Source organism: Balaenoptera borealis (genome assembly GCF_965194805.1).
Source record: "Balaenoptera borealis genome assembly, chromosome: 7".
NCBI classification, from domain to species: Eukaryota; Metazoa; Chordata; class Mammalia; order Artiodactyla; family Balaenopteridae; genus Balaenoptera; species Balaenoptera borealis.
Window position 1 is genome coordinate 19,124,096 of NC_138864.1, and position 12,794 is coordinate 19,136,889.

The following is a 12,794-nucleotide window of genomic DNA, read 5'->3' on the forward strand; positions in this document are numbered from 1 at the left end:
TGATTACAAGATTAGTTAACACATCCATCACCTCCCATTGGTACTTTTATTTTCCACTGAGGTATAATTGACATCTAACATTATGTTAGTTTCAGGTATACAACATAATGACTTGATGTTTGTACATATTATGAAATGATCACTATAATAAGTCTTGTTAACATCCATCACCACACGTAGTTACAGATTTTTTTTCTTGTGATGAGAACTTTTAAGATCTACCCTCTTCAGGCCTCCAGTTTTGCATACTGGCAGAGCAGTTTTCTTTTAGGAGCCTGAGAAGGAGGCCTTTGCAGGTTCTGTGGGGATCCTGGGATCTTGGGTACCCAGAGGAGGTCAGGAAGGAGGACATGGTGGCATGGGCTCCTGCAGGGGCCAGAGCAGGGCTTCCTAAAGCACAAGGCCCAGGGCAGGATGGTACCGGACTTGCTCACGTCCTGCGGATATCTGACATTTAAAAATATTGAAAGACCTTACAGTAAAATCTAAATTGAGGCTTAAAAGAAAATATTAACGGAAGTACAACGTCAGTGTTTATTAACCTAACACCTTTATTCTTCTAAAGAAAAACCCATGAAACACCAGATGAGAAAGGCTTTGAGTCAACCATTCATTGAGACCTCCGAGTGTTGTATCTGAAGCCATTTCCTTTCTTCCCTCCACAGTGAATTCGTCACTTGTCATCTGTTCCCTCTCAGGCCAGAAACGAAGGGCACGTATCAGGAGTGCTCCTCAGCATCGCTGTTCCCAGAGTGACAGTTCCCAGTCCCCGATGACCCCACCTGCAATGGCTGATCGCACACGGACCTTGGCTAGTCTCACATCCATTCGGCAGAACCTGTGTACATTCTTGTAGACAGCAACCGGAGGAACAGATGGAGGAGCTGGCCACGAAACATGCTTATTATCACTGAAAATGTTCCTCCTCCTCCCGACTTGGTGCCCCAAGAATGGGAGCGGATTGAGCCGAGCAGAGGACCCTAGTGACTCACAGGCTTCCAGGGAAGAAATCCACATATGGCAACCACTGAGGTCACATCGTCCTCGCATTGCTCGTGCACTGCTTTCGTGACGTAGGTGCAGGGATGCTGTGTCGCTAAGCACCGCGCAAGGAATGGGTTGCAAATTTCTGGGTTCTGTTTGACACATGCCCAAGCGGCACCAGACAGGCACCCAGAGTTCCGTGGTTACGTGGCAGACGGTGAGGAGAGCCATGACAGCGCTCAGTGTGTTTGCAGCCGTGGAAACTTAACCACTGCTCACTGGTCAGGTGATCGATGAAATGGCACATCCTATTATTTATATATTATCTATAAAGGCACATCCTGTTATTATTCATGGTGGGTAATCATCATCCACTCTGAAGCACCGGAGGTGTGGCCCAGCTGAGACTGTGGCTGGTGTCTCAGAGCAGAAAGGAGCAGGTCTGGGTGGGCACCGTGGATGGCCAACTCAGGCTTGGCTGTGGGAGCAAAGTGTGATTCCATGGTGTGGAAATCGGAGCTGCTGAGATTAGCCTCAGGCAAGTCACACTGATGTCTCATCTGTTTTCCACAGTTCCTTCTTTACCTGGCACCGTGTGCGCATCTTATGACCAGCTACCGTTTAGTTCATTTGCCCCTTTCCTATCCCAAAAATAGATGTGATGTGTGTGGTCAGGTGCAAAGTCAGAGTTCTAAAATGCACTTCACTGACTGTACCGAGGATGAATTTAGAAGCTTAAAGCTAGAAACATTGATTATCTCCCATCTGCTGGGGGTTGAGAAGCCAGGGGCAGATGAACGAACTGGGCCGCTCTCTCACAAGGCTGCAGTCATGGCTCAGCCTGGGCTGGGATCATCTCAAGGCTCTCCTGGGGGGTGACCTGCTCCCACGCTCACTCAGATGGCTGAGGCAGGATTCTGGTCTTCCTGAGGTGTTGGACTGACGGCCTCCCTCAGATCCCTGGACGTGGACCTCTCGTAGGGCAGCCCCCAACATGGCAGCTGGCTTTCCTCTGAGCAAACAAGGGAAAGAAAAAGATGGCAAGAAAGAAGCAGCCAGGGTCTTTTTGTAACCTAACAGCAAAAGTGACATCCTGCTACTTTTGCCATTTTATTCGTTAGAAGTGAGTCACTAGGTCCCATCTACCCTGAAGGAGAGGGGATTATACTAGGACATACACACCAGAAGGAGGGGTCACTGGGAGCCATCTTAGAAACTGCCCATCATGACAACTATGCTTTTTGACCATAATCGATGATAATACTCTTTCAAATAGAAGGGCTTTAAAAGTTCACCACCTCCCCGTCAGAAACCTAATGCATGCTGCCCAACCAAAGAAAATTAAGACAATGATGACATTGGTATAAGCCACTCTTAGCGAACAACCTTGTTATGTTACTATAGAACACTTTTTTAGAGTTCCACTCTTTTTTAACCTAGAGTTCAGCCTATAGGAGTCTAAGAAATGTGCTTGGTTACCACCAGAATCATCAAATGACACAGTTAAATTTTTTTTTGTTCTTACCTAGCCCAACTCCTTCATTTCAGGTGTGGAAACAGACTGAGGGGGAAATAACCTGCTGGGGGACTCGCAGCTCAGGACTGGTGTCGGGTCCACGCTCGGTTTTGATGAACTTACTGTTGGGTTTCGGGCAGGGCCAACTGCACTGCCACCTCTGGGAGACCCGAGGCGTGGATGGGGATTAAGAAAACTAGGATGGAAAATAAGGTGAGGGAAGAAAAAAAGTGGAAGAGGAATAAAGGGGAGGGAGAATTCTGAGAAAGAGAAACAGGACAGCCAAAGAGGGGGGAAGGAGAAAGGCTCAAAGCTTATTCACCGCAGGTACCACTGGGGGGCTCCATGACATGCCCATGTAGTTGCTCTAACGTACAAACGTTCTGATGCGTCCATCGAAACAAACCTTTAGCGTAACTTTCATTGAAAGGAAGCAGAGTGCAGTCGTTTAGACTGTGGACTCTGGAGCTAGAATGCCCACACTCGAATCCCAGCTCTGCCACTAGCTGTGTGACCTCTGCAATTTACTTTTAACCTTTCTTTCTAAAACGGGGGTGATTGATAGTACACACTGCATGGGATGGCCGTGGAGTTGGTGAAGTTAATAAATGCAAAGTGTTTACAGTAGTGCAGGGCACAAGGAGACTTCTGGTATCAGCAAGTGGTGGGGAAGACAGTCTACGTTATTCTCAGCCCTCACCTGGGTTTGAGGATGGAGTGAAGCTTGGGGTACAGGACAGGGTGAGACTTAGGAATGGAATAAAGGGTGGCAGTTAAGGTAAGGAGGTGTGTTGTGCGTTATCTCTGTGACTATCAGCCAAATCAGAATGCCTCATGCATCACCAAGCAAATCAAATGGATAGTCCTGTTGCCCACTCAGGCATCCTTCTCATCCTTTTCCAGATCATTCCTCTTTCCCCTCTTGCGCCCTTCATTTCAGCTCCTCATGTAACAGCTGTTAGGTTCTCCCTGCAGAGCTGCAATGCAGTTGAATAAACTGGAAGTTAAAACTATATAATCATTTTATATTGTTACAAGTATTTTGCAGTATCAAAATTACTTAATTTTAATCTGTGGTGCTGTCACTGTGGTTCCCATTTCCTCCAGAACTTTTTTCCTCTTCTGTCTTTGTTCTTTTTATTCAAGTACGTATTCAGTTGACAGACATCTGATCACACAATTGCTTTTCAAACTAGAATTTGCTGAGTACCTATTACGTCCTAGACACTGTGCAATGCTTTAAACTGACCCTAACAATAACCCTGAGTATTAAGTACTGCTATTACACTTGTAGAGATAAGGCAAACTTTCCCTGGGGAAGTTGTCCCTTGCCGGAGATTCCTTCATGTCTGCATTCCTTGAGCACTGCCCCCCACCCCCACCCCCATCCCCCCGATTACCGGCCAGAAGGACATGCAGGACAGCCCAGGACTCTTAGCGGTTACTGAGGTAAGGAGGGATTGGAAGGGTCTGAAGCCCTTTATACAGGTGGGAATGATGAGGCAGTGAGAACTCAGTTGTTATGATTATCCGTGGCTCCATTTCTTTTGGTGGGAAACGAGGTCACCCAAAACTAAGATGATCCTCATTAAGAAGTGAAATTTTGTGGAGTCAGGCATGGAAACAGATCGTTCAAATGTGGCAAGTACTCTTACAGTAAAACACAGGGACTCGGCAAAGACTTCACAGAGGAGGTATCAGCTGAGCGAGGCCCCGAGGGACGAACAAGAGTTTGCCAGATGAAAAGAAGATGGAGGAATATTCTAGACGGGAGAAATCTCACATGCAGAGACTTAATAGAGTTACAAAAATTCTTTTCACTGGAGGACGGAGAGGTAAGTTAGGGGCAGATTGTGAGGGAACGTGCCAGAAGATCTGGAGTTCATTTTATAGGCAACAGAGAACCAGACTAGACTTTTAAGTAAAGGTATCATGATCACATTTTTTTTTTAATAAAAATAATTTAGAGGGGGATTTGGAAAATTAACTGAGAGGTGAGAGGTACCCAGGAGGTGGGGTAAGAACCCGGATCAGAAGAGTAATGGGACTGAGGAAACAACTTGTGCGAAGACCCAGCAGCCAGAGATCACAGTACTGTTTCAGGAACTGCTGGGAGGAGAGGAGGATGGATGGCATCTGCAAGAGCCAGAAAAGAAGGCTGCTCACTGGCAGGCATGCAGCTGGGGGTTGAAGTGGCAAGTTCACACTGAAGTCAGAGCAGAGGAGTCGTCAGCGCCTTGAAGGATGACCCTGTGCCTTTTTTATTCCTGAACCCCGCCCTAACACAGGGCCTGGAGCCTGGGGATGAGGAGAGGGGACGCGGGGCTCCACAGAAGTCTTCCTGAATTAAACTAGAGAAAGGAAGGAAACGAGGCTCCAGCAGAGGGGAGGGAGAGTTAGAGCCTGCAGTAAATGGTCAAATGATCAAGTCAGGTGATGCCTGATGATTGGGAAGAAGCCCTGGAAGGTCAGGCTGCAGACCAGAGGAGATGACTGAGGATCTCGAGTATCAGGCTAACGATCTTGGACATCAGCTAGGATACAGCTCAGACCTCACTCCGGAGCCTGAACCTTGCGGCCCCAGTGTGTTTGCTAAAATACTACACATTTAGAAAATCTTAACTCTCTTTTTACATTGCAGATAATTCTCCATAATGCTCCCAAATCTGAAAATAAGCAAACCTGAACTAATCCTGTTCTCTGGAACCAGAGATCCAACTCCCACCGCGAATAGACCGCTGAAGCTTCCTTTTCTGGGGGCTGCCTGGAAAGAAGAGTTGCCAGCAAATTAAAAGCAAAACAAAAAGACGTCAATTTCAACCATCCCAACTGGTGAGTCTCGAAGAAATTAAATGCTTTAAAAGAAGGTGTAGCGGGGGGAGACCACAGACCTCACACAGAAACCAGCACCACGAGAGTGACATTTCAAAACCACCCATTTTCTGGAACATCTCTTGTAGCCAAATTCCAGACCCCAGGCACCCTCGTTCCCTGCGCGCTCCCGCCCTCCGTCCCTCACGCGCCGGCTGGATGACGTGGGTTGGTGGTGGCGCGGCCGCTCAGGTGAGGGGCCGCCCAGTCACCGGAGGCGCGGGCGCTCGGAGCCCATTCGCCGCCGCCGGCGCAGCAGCAGGGGCGGTGCGGAGGGGAAGGGGCGGGGCGGGCGGAGGGAGAGCGGCGCGCGGGGAGGGCGCAGCGGCGGGGGCGAGCGCGGGCGCGGGGCCAGCCCTGCTTCGCTCGGGTGGCCGGCTGACGCGCGCCGCAGTCGGAGCGTGAGCCGCGCGGGCGCAGGGGACGGCGCGGGGCTGCTGGTGGCCACAGCTTCGTCGGGGACGGACTACACCGGTGCTCGGGGTCGCGGGCAGCCGCGCGTGGGCCGAGCGGTGGGCGCGGCGTAAGAACGTGAGTAGCTCCGCGCGCGCGGCTGGCGGTGACACTGGGTCCAGCTCGGGGGCGACGGCTGGAGCGGAGGAGGGCGCGGGGGGCGGCTGTGTTGTCGCCGGGACACCGAAACACCCTGGCTTCGCAGCGCCCCTCCACATCTCCCTGCCGCAGGGCCAACCCGGCAGCCAACTCCCTTCTTCCCCTCCGGCTCCGGGCAGGAGGAGGGGACCGTAGCCCGGCGCGGGCCAGGCTGAGATACGGCGGCGCCGGCGGGCCCCCCTCACCTCCCCAGCCCTTGGCCAACTTGTGCATCCGTGCCCCCCGCTTTCCGGGAAGCCCTGGAGGTGGCTTTGGGGCCAACTGGGCCTGGGGAGGCTGCTGGGCCCCGGCACTGCGGCTTCCCGGGCAGGGAGGCGGAGGGCGCGGGCTGTCAAGCCGCAGGGCCGCCGGGGCGAGAAGCGCAGGTGCCTGGGCGGCGCGCTGCGGCGTGTGCACGTTCCGGTCCCCGAGGACATAGCTGGGCGTGGGCTTTGTTCGGATGCGCTCACACCTGCGCGGATCGCCGGAGTTCAGGGGCGGTCCGACCTCCACTCTCTCCGGCCTGGAGAGAACTCGGGGAACGAGGGATGAGGGACGGGAGAGACCCCGAAAGCAGTAGGTGGGGGGCTTTCCGGGGTCTTTGTCGGCCCTACAGGTGCGGGTCCCCGGGGTCCCGGCGCCCCGCCCGGCCTCGCGGGGCTGGGACTTGTTGGGACTGGCACGCGTCGGCTTGGGGCTGACTCAGAAGAGCCCCTTCCCTGCCCAGGATCCCAACGGTGGGATCTGGCAACAGCTTCGCCCGGGGATGTTGTGTTGAGCCGCCCGTCACTGCCGGCTCTAGCGCATCCATCTCCCGGCGAGCGCCATCTGCGCCGCGCGCTGCCTTCGGCCCCGTGCACGCTGTGCGGGTGGGCGCCGCAGCGCGCGGGTCCCCGGCGGTTCGCCAGCCCAGCCGTTGCCCGCCCGCATCTGCCCGTGCGCAGAGGGGGAAGCGGGGTGCCGTGGTCCTGGGAGCCAGGGAGCGCTCTTTCTCCCAGAGCCGTGTACTCTGGGCAGCAAGCACCGCCGGAGGGTTCCCTGGGTCCGGAGGGGCTGGTGAGCAGGCCACTGCCCTCCTCTCCGGGTCGCCTCCCTCCCGCCCGGCTCCCGGCCCGCGGGAGCATCTTCTGTTCCCCGCACGCTCGGGGGCCGTCCCTGCGCAGCTGCCGGCGAGGAGGGGGGCCGCCGAGCGTGTCTTTTCCACCCCGCCTCTCTCCTGTCGTTTTCGCACCAGCAGTTCCAGCCAGAGGCTACATCCGGCGCGGAGCACTCTGTCCTAGGAGCGAAGCGTTCTCTTCCTCCCCGTCCCGCGTGGTTAAGGCGCAGAGGTGCGAGTATCAGGGGCAGGGCCCTTCCCTGCCCGAGGCTTTAGCAAGCAGAGACGGAGGAGAGTGTAATGGGCAGGAGGCAACCCTCCTGCACCAGGAGTTCCCCTGGGGCTATCCGGGAAGGAACACGGTAGCCACTGAATACAAACATACATAAGGAGGCTAGGCTGCTTTGGTTGCCACTGCTTTATGCTAACCATGCCCTGTTATTAAAATATTGTAATAATAGCTCACAAGGAAATGAGACCTTCCAGAAGTACTGAAGTGGATTTAGGCAACTGGATACTTTCTACTTTAATGGTAAGGATAGTCAACATTTTCTGAGCGCGTCAGAGGTGCTGGGCCGCTGTGCATGTTACATGTATCTATCATATCAGTTTCCACAGCAACCCCATGTTAAAAATTAGGAGACTGGAGACTTAGGTCGAGGAACTTTCCCAAGGCCACATAGCTAGGAAGTGAGGAAGCAAGGATTAGCTTTTTGCCCATCCAAGACTGTGAAAATGCTGCCTTTTGGAGGCTTATCATTAGTTTAGAGGAAGCCTAAAACCACCCAGTGTTCAGAAATCAGGGACATACTGTAAGCCCATTTAATTGTGGCCCCTGCAGACCTCACAGTAGCAGGCAGTATTGTAATTCAGCGAATTGTATTGTGGAATAGCCTTTTGATTGCCCTGTATTGCCCTTCGTTCCTTTACATGTTCCTTTATCCCTGCTAGCTTTTAAGTACTTGGCTGTTAACCCACAATCCAACCAGTTACAGCCACTGGGCTCTTCTTAGTGACTAGAGCCACCTGCGATTCCAGAGAGGCTGAGAGGTTCCTGGCACATCGCAATTTTTGAGAGAACTTCTTCTTTTTGATTTTTTAAGAAAAGGCAAATATTTCCATTTGGCAAACATTTCTATTGCAGGTTCTCCCAGCCCTGAATCTCCTTTGTAGATTCTTTTGATGGCAGCAGCTTTACTTCTCAAATTGGATGTTGAATTTGAATAAGACCCTAGTATAAAATCTTAGGAAAGCATTAGTTATCCTAAGTATATGACTGAGGCGCATTTATAAAGATGTTAACTAAAAGAAACAAGAATATGAACGACAGTGAAATCAGCTCTTCCTGGAATAGCTTTTGGAATGATTGTAATTGACTGACCGGTTGGAAAAATGAATTCATTTTGCTTTCTTAATCCTGCTGACTCATGGTCTTCTTTCAATTTGCTTTCTACTTCATTACAGGAAAGGTGCTAAACATTTCACATAATCCAGGAATTTTAGAACTGTAAGAAAACATTGTTCCTAAATCTTTGGGTTTCAAAATGAATACGGTGGGGCTCAGAGAGGTCACCCAGCCGTCTAATGCAGGGTAGTGATGAGGTGCTTGGACTGTAGGCCAGTCTCCTTAATACACACCATTTTTGTTATTGGAGTAGCCACAGTAAATGAAAAGCAAGTCATCTTTGGAAACGGTACTTCCGGTGAGGCGGATGTGACAACGCATTGGCTGTGAGTGCTTCAGAAGGGGGAGCGCGTGCTGAGAATGTGTACACTTGGGCTGTAGAAAATTTCCTTAAGAAGCATTTCAAATAATTCTTTCATGTAGGATAGTTTTCCTTGCCTAATTGATTGAATATAATTAGAATCTGCAGATATTATGTAGTGTATGTACAAAGGACCTATTTAATGGAACCCCTCAGGAAGCTTTTCTGGTAAAGAGATACTTTTATTCATTTATTCATTTATTCATAAATATTTACTGAGTGCATGGCCTGCTGTTCGAAGCACTGGGGATGCAGTGGTGAGCAGAGCAGAGTTCCTGCCCTCGGGGAGATCAATTCCAATTTTATCATTTATGGCTACAGACTGACACACACAGATTCTTGTTCCACATGTAAATGTACAGCTTGATGAACTTGCACAGACTGAGTACACCATGTAACTGTGCTCAAATCCAGGACCAGAACATTATGAACATCCGAGAAAGCCCTCTTGTGGCTACTACCAGTCATTACTCTCCCCTAAGGGTAACCACTGAGACGCCAGTCTTTTTTTTCCCTGATATTCTCACTTTGAAATCAGAAGGTCTTTGTCTTAGTTAGCTCAGGCTGCCATAACAAAATAACATAGACTGGGTAGCTCAAAGAAGGGACATTTATGTTCTTACAGTTCTGGAGTCTGGAAGTCTGAGATCAGGGTATCAGCCTGGGTTCTGGTGCGAGCTCTCTTCCTGGCTGGCTGATGGCCGTCTTCTCCCTGTGTGCTCATATACCCTTTCCTCAGCCTGTGTCTACGGGGAGTTCCCTCTCTTCCTCTTCTTAGAAGGCCGCTGATGCTGTTGGATTAGGACCCTGCCCTTATGACCTCATTTAACCTTAATTACCTCCGAAAAGCCCTATCTCCAAATACAGTCACATCGAGGGTTAGGGCTTCAGCGTATGAATTTGGGGGGAAACAGTTCAGTCCATAGCAGTACAGATTTGCTGCCTCTGCCAGCAGCCTTTGGAGTCTCATCCCCATTTGCAAAGAACGTTTCCCATCTGAGAAGCGTGGTAACCCATAACAAATGTAACTAGAATACAGAGCTCCTGAAGTATTCTTCTGTAGGAAGTTTTGTCTGTTTGCATCCAAAGACTGCTTTAGGTCAGCCTTCAAATGCTGAGATGGTTGCTGAAAAGGAAGTGATTTGCAAATGATTGGAAATTACTAAATACAGTTAGGTGTATTTTCCCTTTCATGTTTCGTGCTTCTCCCGAAGGAACCCAGAATTTTTCTGCCAGGTAAGGACCGAGGAGCGGGTAGGACACGCCTAGCCTCCAGGGATGCTAGGGGCAAGAATCCAGTGGCTTATTTTATTTAACCCTTTGTCCACCCAGGCAAATGAAAAGCCCCTTTAGTTTGAAAGAGTCTTTATTGACATCAGAGGCTGAAGTTTCTAAGAACAAGAAAATGTGCCAGAAGGAACTGATGAATGTTTATTTTCCCTCTTAAAATGTGAAGGAGAGGGCTACGTGAGGAAAACATGGGAATGGCTCTGCTTCCAGGTTTATAGCAGCTCTGACATCTTCAGTATCAGGTTGTCTCTAAATGGGGAAGCAAATGCAATATATTTGTAGAAAACGTGATTTTTTTTTTTTTGCTGTTACTGTTTTTACTGTGACGAAATATATATAACATAAACTTTACTGTTGTAATCATGTTTAGCTGTAGAGTTTAGTGGCATCAAGTACTTCACATTGTTTTGCAGCCATCACCCCTGTCCATCTCCAGAACTTTTCTCAGCTTCCCAAACTGAAACTCTGTGCCCATTAAAACAGTGACTCCCTGTTCCCCATGTCCCTCAACCCCTGCCCCCCTGCCGAGAACCTTTCTATTTTCTGTCTCTATGAATTTGACTACCCTGAATACCTCATACGAATGGAATCATGCAGTATCTGTCCTTGTGACTGGCTTAAGTCACTTAGCGTAAGGTCTTCAAGGCTCATCCATGTGTCAGAATTTTTTTCCTTTTTAAAGCTGCAGAATGTTCCATTGTATGGACACACCATGTTTTTATAATTCATTCATCTGTCAAGTTGGGCACCTGCCACTTTTTGCTGCTATGAATGTGGGTATACAAATATCTGTTTTGAATCACTGCTTTCAACTCTTTTAGGTATATACCCAGAGGTAGGATTGCTGGATCGTATAGTAATTCCATTTTAATTTTTTGAAGAACCACCATCCTGTTTTCCATGGCAGCTGCACTGTTTTACATTCGCGGTAGCAGTGCACAAGGGTTCAGTATCTCCACATCTTCACCAACACTTGTTTTCTCTTTTCTTGATAATAGCCATTCTCGTGGGTGTAAAGAACTATAGCTGTTACTTTTTAAAAAAATAAATTTATTTATTTTATTTTTGGCTGCGTTGGGTCTTCGTTGCTGCGCGCGGGCGTTTCTCTGGTTGCTGCGAGCAGGGGCTACTCTTCATTGTGGTGCGCGGGCTTCTCATTGCGGTGGCTTCTCTTGTTGGGAGCACGGGCTCTAGGCGCGCGGGCTTCAGTAGTTGTGGCTCGCGGCCTCTAGAGCGCAGGCTCAGTAGTTGTGGCGCACGGACTTAGTTGCTCCGCGGCATGTGGGATCTTCCTGGACCAGGGCTCGAACCCGTGTCCCCTGCATCGGCAGGTGGATTCTTAACCACTGCGCCACCAGGGAAGCCCCTATAGCTGTTACTTTTTAAAGGTATAAATTAATATACTGTGTATATTATGAATAAGCCATTCACAATATTTTCTAACTTACTGGTTTAATTTTTATTAATAAGGAAATGTGTGGTTTCTAACAAGTGTTAATTGACCCCATACTTTATGCAAAGTCCGGGAGAAGCCAGCCTTGGTGACACACATTCATGTGATTTTTTAAAAATGTGGAATTAGAGTATATATGTCTGTAGTTCTCTTGTGCTACGTGATTTTGCTCGGAGGTTAGATTACATATTAGTATGCTTTTATTTTACTGGAAAATTTGACATTGTTATTTTAACCCAGACCAAGAGCACATTTGCCTCATATCTGGAAACAGATAGGAATATGGTACATTGACTGTTTAGGGATGTGCCCGAGTTGTCATTTACAAGTCTGCATCGGACATTGCTCCCCACCACGGAATCTTCAAAGATGACAGCATAAACTCTCACCACCCAATTATAATTGCTTAGCTGAGCTAATAAAAAAGATATGGTGTCAACTTCATTGACCTATTTTACTGGCTTACAAGTTTGGAATTTCAAACGAGAAAAAGGTCATTTTTAAAAGTCTGATACAGGGTTTCCCTCAAGTGACTGAAAAACTAGTGAATATAAGAAATGCCAGTGATAAAGGGAACAAATCTACAGATGCTCATCTGCCGCACACACTGTCCAAGTGGCTTATTCAGTTTAAAAACAGGAATGACAAATAAACCTTATCTTGTCTTAGATGTTCCCTGATTTTGTTCCATATTGTCCCATGCTAAGGCATTGTTTAATTCACATGAGAATGAAAATGACAGTTACTGTCAGAGGAAAATGATACTTTCAAAAATTCTTTTTTTTTTAATTTTTTGGCCGTGCCGCACGGCATGCAGGATCCTAGTTCCCTCACCAGGGATCAAACCCGAGCCCCCCTGCAGTGGAAGCGAAGAGCCTCAACCACCGGCCCGCCAGAAAAGTCCAAAAAATTCTTCTTATTAAATGATGATAGGAAGAGCTGGAAAGAATATTTTGAATATACATCCATATTCATATGTATATTTCAGTTTTCTGATGTGCGTGGTGTATTGGTTCAAAACCCTCTGTAACCAGGAAAATATATTCCCAAGGCCATCTGAGGGAATCCTGTAGGAGGTCTTCTACTGTGTAATATGCAGTGAATTTGATTTGTCTTTCTCAAGTGGGCTGAGAGCATTCAAAAAATTCAGTAGATGCATTCAGCATGGAGTGATCTTTTCTCCAAATTTCAACTTTAAAGCTAATTTCATGCCACTTTCCAATGCCC

General features: G+C 48.7%; 1 protein-coding gene across 18 annotated transcripts in view; it reads left to right on the forward strand.

Moving 5' to 3' along the window:
* The first annotated feature begins 5,724 nt into the window (after positions 1–5,724).
* The window catches only part of NRCAM (neuronal cell adhesion molecule), a 318,604-nt gene continuing 311,534 nt past the window's right edge, over positions 5,725–12,794 (forward strand). For all 18 annotated transcript variants that reach the window (XM_082399714.1, XM_082399728.1, XM_082399724.1 and 15 more), the window contains exon 1: positions 5,725–5,902. The gene's annotated coding sequence lies outside the window, so the exon portion shown is untranslated. The remainder of the gene's footprint in view (positions 5,903–12,794) is intronic.